The sequence below is a fragment of the Eptatretus burgeri genome, chromosome 7 (genome assembly GCF_056783735.1).
Source record: "Eptatretus burgeri isolate ZD-2024b chromosome 7, Ebu_testis_v1, whole genome shotgun sequence".
NCBI lineage: Eukaryota > Metazoa > Chordata > Myxini > Myxiniformes > Myxinidae > Eptatretus > Eptatretus burgeri.
In genome coordinates this window covers 22,056,451-22,078,021 of record NC_140967.1, presented here as the reverse complement: position 1 = coordinate 22,078,021, position 21,571 = coordinate 22,056,451, and the positions used below count along the sequence as shown (strand labels likewise).

At 40.9% G+C, this 21,571-nt stretch overlaps 1 protein-coding gene across 14 annotated transcripts in view; it reads right to left on the bottom strand.

The window, feature by feature from the left end:
• The window catches only part of EHBP1 (EH domain binding protein 1), a 340,218-nt gene that overhangs the window by 284,283 nt on the left and 34,364 nt on the right, over positions 1 to 21,571 (bottom strand). The window lies entirely within an intron of this gene.

Here is a 21,571-nt window from a genome sequence, read left to right as displayed (position 1 = left end):
AATCTACAATTACACCACTTCCACTAATTTGTTTCTCCAACTCTTTGTTTTGTCTTTCCAATTCTTTTTGAGCCTGGAGTTGAGCCTTCCTTTCGTTGGCAGTTTTCACCACTGTTGAAATACCACCCGTCAATTCTCCAACCGCACTTAAACCAGCAAATAAAGGAATTAGAAATGGGAGAAATCCTCCACTCGTCTCTCTTATTGAATATTTTTTCACCATTGGTTTTGTCATTTTAATTTTAAGTGAGCCAGTATCATTCAAGATTTTAACCTGTTCTCTTGTGAGCAAAACATCAATTCTTACTGCTCCTTTTCTCTGAATTTTATTAACGTTAATCGTACAAGGCTTTTGATTTTGAACACAAGATGATAGTTTATGAAGATTGATTTGATTAACATATACCCCAGTTGGTACTTTGTCATTCATTTATTTAACAAAAAATTATGTGAGACTAATCATAACACCATTATCTGTATTAATCTGCAATTCTGTTTCTTCCAAAAGCAAACAATATGTATCAACTTCTTCACTCTCTCCTCTTTCAATGTATAGGGAAGTATCCACTCGATTAGACTTTATAGTTTCCTTTTGAGCGCTCAGGTCAAACGCATAGATTGTATACAAACTTTTAAATGCTGTCATATCCAAAATAGGTTCTTTATTTCCATTACTTTCACACACCTTTTGGTAAGACTTGTATGCTTCAGCAAAATCATTTTTTCCCAATTAATTTCCAATCTATCTCATGGATAAAATGTTCCATATAGAGAAACGCGAAGTTGTTTCACCTTAGCATTATCACTCAATGCATTATTCTTATCAGTCGCAGTATCACCATCTGGCTTTTTTAAAATGATCCACAGATATCGTGGCTTTCCTTCCAGAACACCCAAATTCCACGTGTAAGTGGTTTGGTTGAGTTTAACGTGTTGATATCTTCTTTTGAGGTATGATACACTGAGTGGTTTCTTTGAGTTAAGTCTTCGATTCAGCATCTGTTCTGTTTTAAGATTAGGAGTATATTCACTAATATACCAACTCATTTCCTCAATTACAAATTTATTCTGATCACCAAAAAGCAATCTATTTTCATGATCATTCCTTTGGAGTTGAAATGTAATTTTAAGATCATACAGAACTTTATCATGATCACAAAATCCAAATATACCTTTAAGAGGAACTGCCACAGTAAAACTATTAACTGCTTTTGTATCATCATTATACGCTCCTTTCCTTTGAGTATATCCAGGGTCTGTGGTTGTTCCCGTTGACATATCAGGAATAAAACCTTCGACAGACCCCTTTCCCATTCTATCACTGAATGTATAGAGTGTAAATTTCATCATTTCAGATACAGCAGAGACATAATCAACCACTTCAACTTCTTGTGTTCCAGTGTACAAACGCACACTATCAAATATTTTCCAGAAGAAATCATTTACGAGAGTAGCGTTTGTGTTATTCCCAGCCTTTGTGAATTTAAATTTACACAACAAGAAACTTTCGGATAGATTCAAATCGCTTTGTTGATTATTTATTTCAAAACTTTTTGTACGATTTGCATTCCAGTCTGTTCCAGTTATTGCATTTACCTTGAAGTAATCTTCTTTTTTAGTGGAGTTTGAGATAATAATAGTATCATCCAAATCATAGATACTATCAATTGCTTCCATACTTGTATTTATTTAGGAAAAAAAGATGTTAAAACTTTTGAAACAGTGATCCAAGTATTCGAATTATTTTCTGTCTTCTTGGGGGGACAACTGAGTTTTGCCTTTCTTAATTTCTTTAATTGCTTGTAATTTATGAGATTCCTTCTGGGCATCTTTTATGCTCTTTACAGCACCTGCTACATTTCCCACAGCAGAAGCAGTTGAACCAATTAGGTCTTTATGTTTAAGAATAGTTGACCCAATACCCATGAGAGTATCAATTATCCCATCTCCTCTAAATTGATGTCCAACACCCCTTTATCTCTTAGGTTTATAGTATCCTCTACCAAGATACATACCTTCACCCTTGTAGTATGGGGAAAGGAACATCCCTTCCCCTGTAATTATTTTAAATTTTCCCAACTCGTGTTTCCTCACAATAACCACAATAACCTGGTGTTATTTATTGGAAAACTTCATGTCGGTGAATTCTGATGGATATAACTTCCCCATGAAAAATAAATCATACAATTATATTGGTCGGTTATCCTAAAATTTACTCTGTATGTTTTTTCCTGACACAGGGAGATAAACCAAATTTTTGGGTTCCATATTGAATTTATAACCAATTGGGGTTGAGTATGCACTGAATGAAAATATTGTATTTGTTTTTATTCCATCATTATAAGCACCATCAATCAAATCACAGTGAATTAATACTGAGTTTATTCCTGAGGATATTTGAATGACATTATCACTGTAAAACGTCCCATTAATTTCAATCTTTTTTGAGGAGAAACCCAATAACTCTCTAAATGAATTATCAATTGTGAAATCAACCTTGTAGTTATTTTTAACTTTAATCATTGATTTTGAAGTATGTTTTTGAATGTCTATAACAATATTTTTTGGTTCATCACCCTGTTCTTTCATAAGACAAGCAATTTCGGAAGATATTTGAGAAATCTCATATGCTCCGGGTGAGACTGTTATCGTTTTGTATCCACTTCCGGGATTATAACTAAACTTGTCATTTTTATCAGTTATACTAAATAAGGTATTTTTAGATTCCATGGACAATAAAGATGCTTCATATTCTTTTGTTGTGTCAAGTTGTAGTGGGTATGGGAATGAAGATGTGTGGTCGCTTGTTGTGAAATTAAAACTCAGGATTGGGCTTCTCATTTTATTTAATATGAGATAAAATGTCTTTATATTGAGATTTATCAATTATTTTCATGTTCATCAACTGGTCTAAAATGGCTGATGCTTCATTAAAACAATTATTTCCAGCCTTCTTACTACCTAACAACAATAACAGTCTATTAACTAATTGCGATGGGTCATTTGGAAGAAAACTAATACCTGAACCAAGGATACTTAAAGCCTGAATAATGTGTTTCTCCTTCTCAGTTTTTCTACTTTTGCCAGAAATACTAACTCTATAATTAAGAGTGTTCAGCAGATCAATATATACTCTATCATCATTATTTTTCCTTTCCAATTGTTTATCAATATACTTTGATTCATCCCTCACAGTTGAACCTTATCTTCCATCTTTTGTGAGAAGAAACATTAATCTCGGAGTTAGTTTAACAGGGGGTTGAGCAGAACCCAAGAACCTTAATTCATCATTAAATATCAATACCTTTTCTTGAACAAGATGAAATATTGCTGGTTGCTCTGTTGGAATGAGTCCTGCTTTGGTTTTTGAATCCGATGAATATTCATTGTTTTGAAGAGCATTCACAATATAATCAGGGGGTCGATTAATCTCTTCCAGTTGTTGAAATAAACCTTCATCATCATATTCTAATTCTCCTAAATGCTCTCATTCTTCCTCTGTCATTTGATCAAAATCTTTTAACATTTGAAGTTTTTTAGGAGTATATTCTACTGTGGGAACTGTGGAAACATCTTTCATTTTTTCTTGGGAAGTTTTTAAAAGTGGTTTAAAAAATTTCTCTTGTTTTCTTTCAAATGCTTTTTCGCCCGTTAGTTTCTGTCTGCGTTTCTTCTTTATGTCTTCCTGTTGTTTTACAACTTTTGAAACCAACTCTTGATGTTCCTTAAATCTTCTTGCTCTTTCTTTCCCATCCATTTATTTATTGGAAAATATCATTTAATGAATTGTAAAGATCAACAGGGAAATTTTCCTTTTCTTCATCATCCAAGTAGATGTGTTCAAATAAATCCTTTTCTTTAAATATTTCATCAAATTCTTTATTAGCATTAATACGAGTTGTAATTTCTTCTTCACTAATACTTGCATCTCTGCTTTTCATATGTTTGCGTTGAGTTTTTTCATCAACATCAAAACCGAATGATAAAATCTTCACTCCACTCAGATGTTTAATAATTTGTCTCGTTCCTTCTGGATTAGTTTCTAATATCCCAAGACCACCAGATTTTAGTTCCCTTAACTCACTCTTACAATGTGAACATTTTGTTGTACCAAGAGAAACCTCCTCAAATATTTGACCTTCATTCCTCAATCGCATATGTTCCTCCACTGAAATATAGTGATAATCTTCACCTTTTACTTCTCCAGGTCTTATTGCTCTCGTTGTTGTTGATACAATGCATATCACGGGGTGTTTTTTAAGTAAATTAACAATATTCTCATTTGTACAACACAAGAACCTTGATTTATGAAAGTTTTTTCCAGAAGCAGAATTACCCACAAGATTTATTATAATAGTTGTCAGTTATATATGTAATTGTTTATAAAACAAAAAAGATATCCCTAATATCTCATCTTGTTTCACAACAATATATTTATATTTTTCAGTCGTGTACTTCATGTAATCCCCAAATTCCTTTTTACAACATAATGTAGAACAATTATCTCTCCAAAAATTATTTATATCTATTGAATTTAACTTGAATAAAATAAAAGTATTAGCATTGTTTCTGATGGAATGACGAGGAAGTTGAAAGTACGATTGACTAAGATAAATACAATTACAAGAAGAATGTCTCCCTCTTGTGTAGTAGCTGTCCATTACCGTTTGATTTCTCTCATTAACACAATCATCAAAGATAACGAGGTTCTTTTTTTGATTTATCCAAATCTTGGGGAGACGGTATATCATCCGTATTATCACTAAAAATACAAGTTATCGGTTTTGATTTCTTTTTACATCTCTGTGTATCACAAAATAGTTGAATTATATCTTCAATGTTATAATCATTTAGGTTTTTTTGAAGTTTAAATAAACCGAATATATCTTCTTTTTGAAGACCAGCATTAAAACCTTGTGAGAGTAGTTGATACTCTGGTTGAAAACTCGACTTTGTGAAAATTATTAAATTATCATAATCTAAAAAGTTGGGAGTTAGGAGCATCTTCAAAAGTAAGCAGGTTTTTCCACATCCGCTTGAACCAACTATGAGACATCTTAATGAATTTGGAAGATTTTTATGATTGTTAAATTTTATCTTATTTTCCCAAATGGGTAAAAAAATCATTCATTTATATATTTGGAAAACAGGTTATTTAATTTATTGTTGGTTTTTTTAGAAACTCTATATTTTATCCTAAGTTCAGGTTTAATTTCAAGATAATCCATTATTTTATTTATGCAATATCTTGTGTTGATATTTCCCTGAAAATCACATCCATGAATAATATATAACAACAATCCTTTGAACATTTCTCTAATACGTTCAGTTTCTTCCCTTGTAAGGAAAGGTATGTTATCACCCTCATACTTTACATTCATTTCTATAATCAATCTTGTAAAGTAATTCATTTTTCGTGTAAATCTAAAATAATTATTTTCCTTTTTAAATTTTTTATTATCATTAATTATAAGATAATCACAGAATATACATTGTTTATAGGCTTTTGACTCTGTGTTTAATCCTCGTCTTTCACACGCAGGACAATTCTCAAATTTGTCATATGGAGAATCAGGGAAGTCTAGCATATTTATAAAGTAAAACTTTACTTAAACTGAAATTCATCTATACTTTCAGTTGCATATTGACTCATATTTAATAATATTGCCATCGATATCAATATACTTTTTTCATTACCAGATTCAACTACAACATTTTTTATATTAAAGGTAATTTTAAAATGATCCTGAACTACTATTGAACGAAATGTCATTTCACCTGATATATTAACATCCTTTATTTCATCAGGATTTACATCTTTCGGGTTGTTGAAAAAAAATACAAATTTCTCCTTGCATATTACAGACGGTCTTATCTTTTCTTTCTAAAGCTTCATCCATAAGGTTTTTGTTTTTTGATACTTTTTCTTGTTTCATTGCTTTTTCTAGTTTTGAATATATTACCAGGAGGAGAGGAGAAACTTTTGTAAGAGATACTTTAATTGATGTTCTTCCAGGTATACTAAAAGCCCTTCCACTGAAGGAAATTGAAGAACTCATCTTATCCACCATAATTGTTTTTATCCAATAGTTGTTATATTTATCTTTGTTCAATTTTACATCCTTGACATATTTCTCAGTATCTTTTACAAATGAAGAGATTGATTGAAACTTGTCTTTTGTGTCTTGAAACATTGTATTTATTAAGTGAAAAAAAGTTGGAGGATAAAATGGTTTTAAGCACAGATTCACCTATATATTAAACGAAATTTTCATCAAGAAAATTTTAGTTGAAGCAAAGTTTTATTATAAATATGGTAAATACAACGTACTGCGATGTTTGTAATCACGAATATAAACATTATAAAAAACACCTTCGAACCAACAAACACAAATTTAATCTATTTCATCAAATATCTCCTCTTGAGTTGGAAAGAAAACATTGTGATATCTGCTCAAAGGATGTTTTGAAGAGTAGTTATAATAGACATCTTCAATCACAAAAACACAAGAAAAATGAGTTTAAAGTAAAGGGAGACTATTATATTGAAAACACTGATGGGGCATTTAAAGAGCATATAAAAATAAGGATTTTTCAATTTGGAGAACCTGGTCCATCATCAATAGCTGAATCAATTGAAATAGTGAAACCTGATGTTGAAAAATTATTAGAAAGACTTTAAAAGAAATGAAAACTTTAAAGTTTTATATGGGAGTGAAAATGAATATGAAAAGACAAGATGAAGAACAAACTCCTTATATGAGAACAGTCTTTTCTTTCAAGCTTCTGGGTCTCACTATCTGCCATGACCTTTCCTGGGAAAGTCACATTTCCAACCTTGCCTCAAAAGCCAGTCGCCGACTGGGAATCCTCCGTCGTGCAAAGTCCTTCCTCGGCCCTCTTGAGCTCCTGACTACTTACAAAGCTTTTGTCCGTAGCCTGATGGAGTACTGCTCTCCCCTCTGGGCTGGTGCTCCTGCCTCCCACCTTTCTCGACTTCACGCTGTCGAAACCAGGGCTTTTAAGATCATTGGCATCTCCCGCAATGAAGCTGAGTCTTTGGGCCTCTCACTCAATCACCGCAGGTTGGTCGGTGGTCTTTCTGTCTTCTACCGACTCCTCTCCAGCCTTGCCCCCCCTGCTCTCTCTGCGATTTGTCCCAACCACATTTCCACAGGGCGCTCAAGGTCCGCCAACAACCCCCTTCTGGTAAAACTACCAAAATCACGAATCACTGCTCATCTTCACTCTTTCATTCCTCTTTTTTCCCGCCTTTGGAATAAACTTCCTCACTCTATTCTTTCCCATTCTTCCCTCCAGGCTTTCAAAACAGCTGTTCACCACCACCTCTTATCTTCCCCCATCCAAATCCTCGATCTTTTCTACCCCCGATAATCCACCCAAGCCCACTTCCTTCAATTCTCCTGCTTTCCTTCCTGAAAGTCCCTGTAATGTCCATCTTCTCCTCGCCATGTTCCCCGTCCCATCCCCATCCCTCTCCCTTCCACAGTTCACCTGTGTCTGTTCCCCAATGTTTTGTCCCTTCCACTCCCACCCCTCTTGTCTCATGCCTCCTTGCTGTGAGTTGTGTGTTAGCTCTCATACGAGCCTCGACCAAGGTATACAAAAAAAAAAAAAAAAAAAAAAAAAAAAAAAAAACAGATCTTCATTTTATAACATCATTTCAAGATTTTTTCAATAGTGGGGTTTATGAAGAACTATCAAGACAAGAGGAGGATGTTGATAATACAGTGGTAGGAAGTGGATTTCATATTTTAAAAAATCATCTTTTTAGATATACACATTCTAAAATCAAACCCTCTTAAAGCTTCTTCTTATCTTGAATTACCAAAATAAATAAAACTAAAAAAGGCACTTGTTAATATTAAGAACAATGATAATAAATGTTTTCTCTGGTCTGTTCTTGCTCACTTACATCCACCAAATTGTAATTCAGAAAGAGTAAAACAATATATGAAATATGAGAATACCTTGGACATTAAAGATTTTAAATTCCCAATGCCATTAACAGATATTCCGAAATTTGAGAAAAAGAATAATCTTTCTATTAATGTATATGGATTAACGGATACAAACAAAGTTCAAATATAAAAAAATTCAAACAACTATAAAAATGAAGAAACACACATTGATCTTTTATATTTTAGTGTTGGAAAGAATTCACATTATACATACATCAATAATTTATCAAGATTAATCTCTTCTCAGGTATTCAGAACAGCAAACAAAATATATCCTTGCAAGCAATGTCTTAATTCATTTCATACAAAAGAACGATTAGAACAACATTCAAAATATTGTAGTAATCATAAATCAGCTGTAATTACAATGCCGAAACCTGGTGAAAAGATTTCTTTTGAAGATTATAATAAATCTATCATGCACCCATTTGTGATATATGCTGATTTTGAATGTATCCTAAAAAAGATAAATCCTGCTTCTCCTAATCCAAAAGAATCATATACAAATACATATCAAAAACATATTCCTTGTGGTTTCTGTTATTATATCAAATTAATCTGTTGGAGAAAAGTATAATAAACTTGAACATTATAGTGGAAAAAAGGTTCACAAAAGTTTGTAAAACGATTAGAAAAGGATTGTATAAGACGAACTAAATTAATGAAGGAAACAAATGAACCGATGAAATTAACTGAAGAAGAAAAATTAGAATTTCGAAAGAACAATATCCATCATATTTGTGAGGGGGAAATTGAGGAGTCTAAAGTTAGGGATCATTGTCATCCTACTGGTAAATATAGAGGTCCCGCTCATTTCTGTTGTAATCTTAATTATAAATTTCCTTCTTTTATTCCAGTCTTTCTTCACAACAGCGCCAACTATGATACACATCTATTTATAAATGAACTTTCAAAAACACCAGGGAATATTTCTGCCATAACAAACACAAGTCAAAAGTATATTTCATTTTCAAAAATGATATTCACAAAACCTTTAACTCATATTCGGTTTCTAGATTCTTACAAGTTTATGGGAACACCACTAACCTACCTAGCATCAAATCTAAGCTCCACGGGGTCTTTTCCAAAAGAGGAAATTCGAACTAAAGAGGAAATTCAGATTAAAGAGAGAATTCAAAGTAAAGAGGAAATTCTAATTAATGAGGAAATTAATGAAGAAATTCTAACTGAAGATGAAATTCTAATTATAAAGAAAATTCAAACAATGAATGAAATTCTAACTAAAGAGGAAATTCTGATTAAAGATGAAATTCTGATTAAAGAGGGAATTCTAACGAGAGAGGAAATTCAAACAAGGAATGAAATTCAAAGTAAAAAGAAAATTCTTACAAGCAAGGGAATTTATCCTTATGATTATATGGATTCATTTATGAGATTTAAAGAAACACAACTTCCTTCAAAAGAAAGTTTCTATCATAACCTTTATGAAGAAGAGATAAGTGATAAGGAATATAAACACACACAAGAAATATGGAAAATATTTAAGATTAAGAATCTTGGAGAATATCATGATTTGTATCTAAAAACAGATGTTTTATTGTATGCTGATGTGTTTGAAGCTTTTAGATCACTCTGTCATAATAAAAATTGTTATGGATTAGATCCTGCCCACTATTTCACAGATCCTGGTTTAGCTTGGAGTGCAATGTTGAAAATGACAAAACAAGATATAGATTTAATCAGTGATGTGGATATGCTTTTGATGATTGAGAAGTCTAAGAGGTGGAATATCACAAGTATGTTCAAAAAGATATGCTAAAGCAAATAATAAATATCTTCCAAATTATGATAGTGAAAAAGATAGTAATTATTTGATGTATTTTGATGCTAATAATTTGTATGGATGGGCAATGTCTCAATCTCTGCCTTATGGTAAATTAGAGTGGGTGGAAGAAAAGGATTATGAAAAGGCTTTGATGAATATTGTTATTTCTTCTCAAGAAGAATTGAATGAGGAAGAAGGAGGTTATTATTTTGAAGTTGATTTGAGGTACCCGAGTGATCTTCATAATAAGCATAAAGACCTTCCTTTTGCATGTGAGAAAGAAACCCCAAAGAAAGAATGGTTAAGTGATTATCATAAAAGTTTAAATATGAAAGGCAAATCAACAGAAAAGTTATGAACAACATTCTATGATAAAGAGGGATATGTTTTGCATCAGAGAAGCTTAAAACAGTTTTTTAGAGAAGGATTGAGAGTAGCTAAAATTCATTGAGTTTAAAAATTTAAACAAAGTCCTTGGATGAAAAAGTATATTAAATTCAATACAAATATGAGAACAAATACGAAAGTAATATTTGAAGGGGATTTCTATAAGTTGATGAATAATGCTGTCTTTGGAAAAAGAATGGAGAATGTTAGAAACAGGCAAAACATTAGATTTGCAACATCTTGGAAAGAAGCTTCGAGATTGATAAATAAACCAAGTTTTAAGAGAGAAGAGGTTTTTTCAGAGAACTTTTCTGCTATTCATATGGAAAAGGAAAGTATTGTAATGGATAAACCAATTTATATTGGAACAGCAGTTCTTGATTTATCAAAGATATTGATGTATGATTATTTGTATAATGGCTTAAAGAAAGAGTATGGTGAAAATGTTTCATTGTTGTATATGGACACTGATAGTTTTATCCTTGATATAAAAACTGATGACGTTTATAAAGCTATGAAGAAAAATATTGGAGTATATGATACAAGTAATTTTAGTAAGAAGAGTGAGTTATTTTCCAAAAAGAATGAAAAGGTTATTGGTAAGTTTAAGGATGAGTTGGGTGGAAAAGTAATGAGTGAGTTTATTGGATTGAGAGCAAAGGCATATGCTTATACGTATGGTGATCAGATTGATAAGAGGTTAAAGGGAATAAAGAAATATGTAATAAAGAAATCAATAACTTTTAGAAATTATTACAATTGTTTGATGAATAAGAAAGAAGAATATAGGAAAATGAATACAATAAGAAGTTATAAACATAACATATATAGTGAAGAAGTAAATAAAAAGGCATTAGGAGCCTTTGATAAGAGATTTATTTTAGATTATGGAATAGATTGTGTTCCATATGGATATTGTATGATAGAGTGCATAAAATAGATTGTGTTTTAACGATGGGAAGATGGGTTAGGGTTTTTTTTAGGGCTACTGCCGTGTTTTTTCACAATATATAAATGGTCAAACCAAGTATTAATCAAACTAAAGAGTGGAGAAAATCTCAGTCTTGGTATAAAAATGGAAAACATAATGAATGTGAAAAATATCAAATAAGTCTTCATGAAAAAATAACTAAAACAAAGGTAAACTAGAGGGGGAGCACTCGGGAGAGTGCAAAACCTCCGCCGCCAATACTGCTGGGTCACTCAAGTGAACCTTATATCTTGTTCATTAAATATGATGTCAGCAGTGCTGAGAGTTATAGTTCTTTTCTCCAACATTTTTTTTTTTGGGGGGGGGGTTGGAAATCACTTAAAACATGTAAAAATGCAAAGAAAATTTTTTTTTCTCAAACAATTTTTTTTGGGGGGGGTTGGAAATCACTTAAAATACGTAGAAATGCAAAAAAAAAAATTTTTCTCTAACAATTTTTTGGGGGGGTTGGAAATCACTTAAAACATGTATAAATGCAAAAAAAAAAAATTTTCTCTATTTTTTTGGGGGGTAACATTTTTTGGGGGGGTTGGAAATCACTTAAAACATGTAGAAATGCAAAAAAAAAATTCTCAATTTTTTTTTTTTGGGGGGGGGGGGTTGGAAATCACTTAAAACATGTAGAAATTCAAAAAAAAAATTCTCTAACTATTTTTTTTTTGGGGGGGGGACCAAGTCCAAAATTTAATGGCATGATCCTTGGACCATACCTAACACTCCCACCAACTTTCGTCAAAATCCGTCAAGGACTTTTTCCGTAATACTGTTCACAAACAAACAAACAAACAAACAGAAAGGGGTGAAAACAGTAACCTCCATCCATCTTCGAAGATGGCGGAGGTTAATAAAACAAATAAGCGAATCAATTTAAAAACTAGTAAGTTAGAGGATGTAAAGAAAAAAATAAATACACTTGAATGGACTGAAAACTTTGATGGTTATCAATTGAACAATGAAAAAACAATTTACTATAATCTCAAAATGATGTGGCTCAAAAGGTGGTCAAACAAGAGCATTAAGAGAAGTTTATCATTCCGTAATGGCACAAAAGGGGTATCTTAAAAAATATAAAGATTCAAATGTTTTATTTTTAAATATTTTAGATGGGGATTATTGTGCAAAGAAAATTAAACTATTGAAGGAATTTGAGAATGAACAAATCTTTATAGGTTCAATGAGTGAGCTAAACAATATGCATTGGTTATTTGAAAAAGAGTGTCCCGAGGCTTAGATGTTTCAGATATTTCTTTAGAATCACCTTTCACAAATCACATTACCACTTTACTACTTGAACAAATCTTTATCTTATTGCATTGTTTATTTGAAAAAAAGTGTCCCGAGGTTAAAAGGTGAGACAAACAAATATACCTTGGGATAAAAAGGGGGTTTACTTTTTAGGGGAAAAAAAAATGAATCGCTGAAAATCCCCCATTCATTTACATGGGGAAAAGTGAGCCAGAATCAGTATATTCACCCAACTCATGTTTTCAAAGAAAGTTGAAAACTGTTCCCCCTAAACAAAAAAACAACCAAGGTTACATCTGTGCAGGAAACATAAGCAAGGGAACAGCAAATTTCCATTTGCCACTTTACATGCGCATGGAAATAATGGCCATTAAATGAATGGAAATATTACACCACTAAATGCCCATGCCATCTTGTGTAAGTGTTCCCATGTGGATTAGTTGCAAATCTTCAAGCTTGCTTTTGGTTCCACTTACTCGTTTTTTGCTTTTAATAAATAAAAAACAACATTTGGTACATGTTGACATATATCTGCTTATATAATAGAGATGTGCACACACACACACACACACACACACACACACACACACACACACACACACACACACACACACACACACACACACACACACACACACACACACACACACACACACACGCATTTTTTTTAATACTTCCACTTATTGAGGTGGTATGATTTCATGCTTTCAACCGGCTATGATCAACAGTGCATCGCCACTGATACAAAGTATGGGGGCACCACTGATGCAATGCCCCGATTACCAGGTCACTGGTACTTATTTCACCAACCTCAGAAGGATGACAGGCTGAATCAACCCCACCTGGTGTTAATTCAGCAGCAGACAGGTCTTGAACTCAGGACCCTAAGATCCCAAGCACACCACCCTAACCATTAAGCCAACACAAAGCTTGTGTAAATGCATACCAATACAAATTTGATAATTCATGTCGTTATTCGACCTGAGACGAATGTCGTGATGTCACCGCCACAACATTCTGTCTGCATTTCCCAGAAGAGCGATATTGTAGCACTAAGGCCAAAAAAAAAATGTTGCATTGGCGTAACGGGTCACTGAAAAATAGGGAGGTCGATCGGGATTTTTTTTTTTTTTTCCTAATAAATCCCTCCCAAAATCTCCCCCGGCTCGAGTACCACCCTTTTTGTCGGCGGGTTCTGTCCGAAACACTTCCGGGTTTTTGCGATCGCGATCGCAATCAACAAGATACTTGAAAACGATAGCAAAACAACAAAAATAGCAATAATTTTTTTTTTTTTTTCAAATTTTTTCGGCAAAATTTTTCGATAGCAAAAAAACAAAAAAAGAACGTAGGGTCGGCGGAATTTTTAGGGTCGGGCGGGTTACGCCAATGCAACATTTTTTTTTTTTTGGCCTAATTACAATGATGTAATTTCAGATACTGTCACAAGTGCATGGAAAAAGCAGTTACCGACCAGTTTCGCTCTTGTTAGGGCATCATCAGGGCCAATATACACTACTTGGCCAAAGGTATGTGGACACCTGCTTGTCCAACATCTCATTTCAAAATCATGGGCAGAGCCCTGACCTCAACCCGATCGAACACCTTTAGGATGAATTGGAACATTGACTGCGAGTCAGACCGAATCAGTAATCACCCAACATCAGTGCCCGACCTCACTAATGATCCTGTGGCTGAATGGAAGCAAATCCCCACAGCAATGTTCCAAAATCGAGTGGAAAGCCTTCCCAGAAGAGTGGAGGCTGTTATAGCAGCAAAGGAGGGATCAACTACAAATTATTGCCATGGATTTTGGACAAGCAGGTGTCCACGTACTTTTGGCATTGTAGTGCGTGTGTACACACACACACATATATATATTGTTGTGGTTACCAAATTTGCAAACCACCATTCAGGTCCCTTAGGTGAGATATCTCGGTAAGTATATGTGTAGTTAGGCCCAAACCCGTTGTCTAGTGGGAATACATGTCCTTTATGCGTGCTGCGACTCTTCAGGATAGCCGTTTTTCTTTTACTATCTTTAATTTGGACCAACCGCCATTGTTACCACCACCAACCACAACGCCGCTTCACCACAACCGCCACGACCTTCACGTCACAGCTCGCAACCGTCGCATCGCCACCGTTCTTGCGCCGCTTGTGGGTACCGCTGTTGGACTCGTGCAGGGCGCGCGCCGAACAGCGTGTACAAAACCACGGATTTTCCACTTCAAAAACGGATCAAAAACGACACACGCCCACTTTTGTTCCGTCCAATCGGTGAGCGAGGGGCGATTTGGCCCCGCCCCCAGGGCGTTGGAGGGCGATCGATATATGCAAATTTATGGATCAAAAAGCATTCACGCCCACTTTTCCTCGGGCCAATGGGGAGCGAGGTGAAAGGTCGAAGGGAGGGGGTCAAAGATGAGAGAGCGAAGCCACGGGGCTGATATAAGCGACCGCGTTCGTCAGTCAAGTGGACAAGAGTTAAGACTTCGCAGGCGGTGGAGTTGGGAAGAAGAAGCAAGAAGGAGTTGGTCGTCGTCGTGTGCGTTGGAGTCGGAACGGAGGGGACGGAGCTGTGGAGAGGCGGCGAGGACAGACGAGGGGGTGCTCGCGTCGTGCAGGGAGCTGCACACCAGGGAGGCCGACGGCGCGACCTGGCCGAGGTGGAGACGCTCGTCGCGGGACTCGAGGCAGAGTGGAAATCCTCTATACCCCGAGCATCAGCAACCCCCTCCTGTTTCCCCCCGCGCTGAGATAGTGCGACCAAGGGGGCCCCTTTCCCACCCCCTACCAGACACTGCCCGCGAGGCCCGCGGAGTTGAGGCACCATCGCCGCTCCGCGTCTCATCACCAGACGGGTAGGCCCGACCCGGTCTCGGCCTCAGGCCCGCCTCATCTTTGAGGGTGTTCTTTTCCTTGGTTTTGGGTATGTGTTGTCGGCGCCGTCTGTGAAGTAAAATTGTATAAGTGTTGCCGTGTGCTTGCGTAATCGGTATTAGATCTGCATTGTCGCATTTGCTTTTTGTGTAAAATTGCATTGTGTTTCTTTTTCTTTTCTATGTGCTTTTGGTGGAATTGTATATGTGCGCTTTCCGTTCATCGCGAATAAATGTGCTTTGTGTTGAACTGTTTCCCGCTTCGCTTCGTCATTTCTTTCATTGAATCCTCATCTTGCTTCACGTAAAGGGTTGGTAGTGGGCTGAATACGCCCGATAATTAATCGAACCGTCGAGGCCGACGATAACACCGCTCGGTTATCCCGATAGTACGGAACGGGTCGCTTAAGTGGCCCGTGTCCGAAGTCGACCTGCGGCGAGGTGCGATCGCCCGGTCTACCCTCCGCGTGGGTACTTAGGTAGGTCGAATTTGGCGAGCAACCCTATCCCACGCGGGGGCTGATTGGCTCGATCGCGGTGAGACCGAAAGGTCCACCCGTGACTGGTTCCCGGCGTTAGTCCGAGAGGGTCACGACTGGATTGTCCGTCCGGTGGGCGACGTGCCGCGATTCGAGTTACGTGGCCGTCAGCACGCCGGCGGGCGCCAATCCGTAACACTGGTGTCAGGTCGTGCGATACAAATTCATCGCCCTCCTCGCGGCACTGGTATCGGAGAACAGGAAAACGGGCTCTCCTGTCTCCGGCTAAATTCACGGGAATCGGTCCAGGGGTGAGAGAAGCGACCCCCGATTCCCTCCAAATTACGAGCGAGCGAAATTAACCCTTTAAGAGAAGCAAGATGGCGTCTCAAGGCGAGCGGGAGCCGGGGGTATTAGAAATGGATGTAGAATGTGTAGGATCCATGGCCCAGGATGGAATGCCCGTGCAGGAACATGAACTCGCCCAACTGAACCCAGAGCCCGAAATGGGTGCGGCAGCGGCCGCGGTGTATGACACCTCCCCCCCCCCCTCTCCACCAAAACCCTTCCCCAACCCCTGCCGAAACGGCTCACTCAGGCGCACCCGACATGGCCCAGCTATGCGCCATGCTGGCGGCAATGACAGCGAAGATGAATGCGAACATGAACAAGCAAATGGACGAAGTAAAAACAAGGATGGATGCGAATACACAACAAATAATCGAAAACATGGATGCAAACACAACTGAATTTATAAACAAAATAAAAAGCATGAACGAAAAGATCGATGCGAGTACACAGCAAATGAAGGAAGAAACGAAAAAGCTGCGGGCTGAGACGCAGAACATGGGCCGATGCCTGCAGGCGGGCATGAAGGCCGTGACCAGGGAGATAGGAATGGCGACTCCACGTGTGGGAGCAAACGAGCTGGAAGGGGGTGCAACGGCTGACAGGCCCGCGGTGGAGGCGGGTAAAAAAATAATTCGGGGGGCGTGTTGGGCGAGGGTCGTGACAGAGGAATCGACGGTGACCAAGAGGGAAAAATTAAATGGGGAGACCAAAACGTGTGAGACGAGACACGAGGTGACGACAACAGAAACTTATAAATGTATAGAGACACGGGAGATAGAGGGTGAATTGGACGGGGTAAGTGACGCACACACACACACGGAGGTAGTGGAGGACAATGGGGGTGAGCTCGCGGAGCGTGCAGAGACCCAGTGCGAGCACCTGGATGGCCTCCTCCAGGAACGAGGGGAGGGAGTATGCCCCCTTGAGGCGAGTCACGACCAGGTGAGTTCGGTCGTGCTTTGCGAGGTTGAGGGGACGGGTGCTGTGAACGGGTGCTTGGAGAGCTTGGGGGGTGTAGAGGCCCCGGAGACCCTTGTGGGGACACAAATCCCCAGTGTAGTTGTCCCTGTGTGTGTGGTGCAAGGTGTGAGTGCGTCCCCGTGTGTGGAAGCGACCCCGTGTGTGAGTGGTGTGGTGGCGATGGTGCCGGAGTACGTGCTTCCCAGCACGCCGTGTGTGGATGAGGCACGGAGTGTGAGTGAGGCACCGCGGGTTAGTGCCCCCGCGTGTGTGGGTGAGGCACCGTGTGTGGAAGAGACCGCGTGTGCGAGTGTCGCCGTGTGTATGAGTGAGGTACCGCGGGTGAGTGCCCCCGCGTGTGTGAGTGAGGCACCGCGGGTGAGTGCCCCCGCATGTGTAAGTAGTATGGTTTGTATGAGTAGTGAGGCACGCGTGAGTGAACGGCCGAATGTAAGGGAGACCGTGTGTGTGAGAGAGCGGTATGTCAGGGAGATGTCGGTCGGCATGCGGGAGCACGCAGCCGCGTCTCCCGGGGTGAATGTAATGGTGTGGAGTGTGAGCGTCGTAACACGCAGGTGTACGTGGGTTGAATGGCGACGACGACGGCGACATGGGAGGAAAGAAAGCCGAGTAGCGGCTGTAGTTGTTTCGGAGACCGTGCCGGGTTCACCCAGCAGTGAGCACGAGGTTCGTGCTGTGCAACGCACGAGACCGCCACGTGCTCGCTTGCGAGAGTGAAGTCCCGGTCCGGAAACGCACGCGGTGGATTTGCCGATCCCGCGGACGGACAAAGTTTAGGCAGGTAAACGGATTTGGACCGGACGGGTTCTCCACGCGATCGTGTGTGTTAAGCTCCAACGGGCAAAGCACATGTGTTCGCGTGGGGAACCCCTCGAGACATGGGGCTTGTGTTTTTTTTATGCGAACGGTGACGCCATGGCTGCACGTGGGGTTGGAATCCGGCAGGAGGGGTATCTCTGCCGGATGGTACCGTCCAAGGAGGGACGAGGAACACGTGCAGCTGCATGACGTCACGGGCAGGTGCAAAGTGCGCGAGCTCTGAGTTGCCGCGCAGGTGCTGCGCATGGAAAAAATAAAAATAAAAAATAAAACAAGCCTCACTTTCGGGTGCACAGGATTCCTGGGCAAGGGGTGGAAGACCCCCTTGACTCTGGGCACAGGATGGAAACTAGTTAGGGGGAAGGGTTAGCTTAGTTAGACCGACTTCATGGGGCAGGGGTAAGTCCTCATGGAGTCCGTGTAATGGATTAGTTAGAGGGATTTAGTGAGCTTTAGGTGGGGAAATTAAAGAGATTATTTTGAGAACAGTGACAGACTTGTGAATGTGTAGAGGGGACGTAGCTTAGCTACGTAGTGTTAAAAGGAACGTGCTGTAGTTTAAGGGACGACGTGGGAGCACGAGTTAGTTAGGGGATATAGTTTGGAGGATGGCAGAGTTCAGCGGTGTGTGTGTTGAAGAGTTAGTGAGTGAAGTGGAAGCATGTGCTTGGTGAGTGAGTGAGGCCAGCGGGTCTGTGTGAATGGAGCGAATGGGGACTGCATGGTGCGATGAGCGATTGGGGGGAGGAGTGACTCCCGCCCAAGGGACCCCGGGGTCAGAGTAAAGTGAGTTAGCTGGGTTAGTCAAATTAACAAAAATGGAGGTCGTTTTGTTGTTGGTGGGAGTGTAGGCTCGAAACCCGTTTGGAGGGGTGCAGGAGCCCTGTTGACGGGCTAGGGAGCGTGGCTGCGAAAGGTGAGTGTCGCTGAGTGGGTACCCCGGGCACCAGGCTAGTCGGCCGCGGTAGGCCAAGGGCCCATGGGGGGCCGGGATAGCGTAGTGGGCACGGGTGCGTCTGCTTGGTGCGGGGGCCCGGGGCGCCATTAGCCGCGTGGGCAGTGTTGTGGGCAAGGGTGACCCTCGGAAAGGGGCCTGGGAAGCCAGCCTGCCACGTGTGCGTTTCAGGGGAGGTGCCATGGGGGGCACTCCCCGGTGTTAGGGAGCTGGTAGTCTCGGAGGCAGTGTAGTGCCCGGGGGTGCCATAGCGGGAGATTCGGCAGAGGGTCGTGCCTGCCAAAGGGAGCCACGTGTCCCAGCCATGAGACCGTGTGAGGGCACGGAGAGAAAATTGGGGGGCGAGGCCCGGAATTGTGAGGACACCAACACAGGCGACGGGAATCTGGGTTTATAGAACCAACAGTTTAAGCGAGAGGCGCTTGTTGAAAGCCCCGGGGTAGTTTAACAGTTAAATGGTTAGGGTAGATTAGGAAGTGTACCCCTCCGCACCATCCATCCCCTCGCTCTCGTTGTGGGCCGCTGGACCCACTTTGGTTATAGATCGCCGAACTCTGGGGAGGCCATTCTGAGGCTTGAATTGGGCCGCGACACAGGACATTAGCTCTCCCTTATTCCCCTCCGGGAAGGGAACGTAGGGGTTGGGAGTAGGCTCGGTGACAGGATAGGTTAGCCGAACAAGGATGATAAAGGGGGTTAGGGGACGATTTATAGTGGGCAAGTAAAAAAAAAAAAAAAAAAAAAAAAAAAAATTGGGGCTAAATTGGGGTTTGACAAATTAAGGGAGTGGGTATGTATAGTGACAGGCAAAGGCGATAGGTTGGGAGGGAGACAGGTAGGTAGGTCCGAGCCCGCCTTCCAAGTGGCCAGCACCACCGCACTCCTTCCACCAACCTCCACTGAACAGCAAAGGCTGGCCAACTTCATCGGCTGGCCGTGTTTTGCTTCAAGGCAGAGGCCGGCCAACTTCATCGGCAGCTGTTGTTTTGCTGCAAGGCCTGTGCCATCGGCTGGCCGTGTTGTGCTGCAAGGCCTGTGCCAGCCAGTTCATCTGCCGGCTGTGTTTGCCTGCAGCGGCCTTCTTCTGCGTGCTGTGTTTGCCTGCTACCTTTGCCATGCCATGCCCACTGCCCACGTTCACCAGCCCCGTTCAATTTTTGCTTTGCCCCCCCTGTTCATTGCCATGTGCGCCAGGATCAAGGCAACAGTTTGCAAGCTGCGAGAACTGCCCTGTTGGCGGCTACAACACGGGCCTGCAGTGGCGGCCCGTGCACCGTGTTTGTGTCCATCCATCCATTCGTTGTGCTCATTGCGTGTGCCACTTGAGCTGGCACGGGGACTGCGTTGTGCAGCCCATGCACCGTTGTGGTTCACTGCGTTCAGTTCAAGAGGGAAGGCCTTGGACTGCGTGTGAGCAGCCAGCCACGTTCCCTGTCACCTGCATTGTTTTGAGCCAGAGACTGCATGCGAGCAGCCTGGCTCCCTGCTAACTGCTTTTCTTTTTGCAGAGTTCAGTGATCCTGGGCCATGGTTTAGTGTAAAATTTGTAAGTTAAGGTTAAGATGTACTGTAAATATGAGTGCGCCCCCGGCATGTCTGTCCTAGCGCCGGCAATTTTATTTAAGTCGTCCGTGTGAGTGAGTTTGTTTAGGTAGTTACGCAGCCCTCAGGTTATTTATTTTGGGGACACGAATACCATGAATGTCGCACTCAGGGATCCGTAGGTAAAATGTACTAGGGGAAAACTACACATGATGGCACACGAAAATTTGACGACTCGGGACGAGTCTGTAAAAAGGGGAGGGGGTAGTGTTGTGGTTACCAAATTCGCAAACCACCATTCAGGTCCCTTAGGTGAGATATCTCGGTAAGTATATGTGTAGTTAGGCCCAAACCCGTTGTCTAGTGGGAATACATGTCATTTATGCCTGCTGCGACTCTTCAGGATAGCCGTTTTTCTTTTACTATCTTTAATTTGGACCAACCGCCATTGTTACCACCACCAACCACAACGCCGCTTCACCACAACCGCCACGACCTTCACGTCACACCTCGCAACCGTCGCATCGCCACCGTTCTTGCGCCGCTTGTGGGTACCGGTGTTGGACTCGTGCAGGGCGCGCGCTGAACAGCGTGTACAAAACCACGGATTTTCCACTTCAAAAACGACACACGCCCACTTTTGTTCCGTCCAATCGGTGAGCGAGGGGCGATTTGGCCCCGCCCCCAGGGCGTTGGAGGGCGATCGATATATGCAAATTTATGGATCAAAAAGCATTCACGCCCACTTTTTCTCGGGCCAATGGGGAGCGAGGTGAAAGGTCGAAGGGAGGGGGTCAAAGATGAGAGAGCGAAGCCACGGGGCTGATATAAGCGACCGCGTTCGTCAGTCAAGTGGACAAGAGTTAAGACTTCGCGGGCGGTGGAGTTGGGAAGAAGAAGCAAGAAGGAGTTGGTCGTCGTGGTGTGCGTTGGAGTCGGAACGGAGGGGACGGAGCTGTGGAGAGGCGGCGAGGACAGACGAGGGGGTGCTCGCGTCGTGCAGGGAGCTGCACACCAGGGAGGCCGACGGCGCGACCTGGCCGAGGTGGAGACGCTCGTCGTGGGACTCGAGGCAGAGTGGAAATCCTCTATACCCCGAGCATCAGCAACCCCCTCCTGTTTCCCCCCGCGCTGAGATAGTGCGACCAAGGGGGCCCCTTTCCCACCCCCT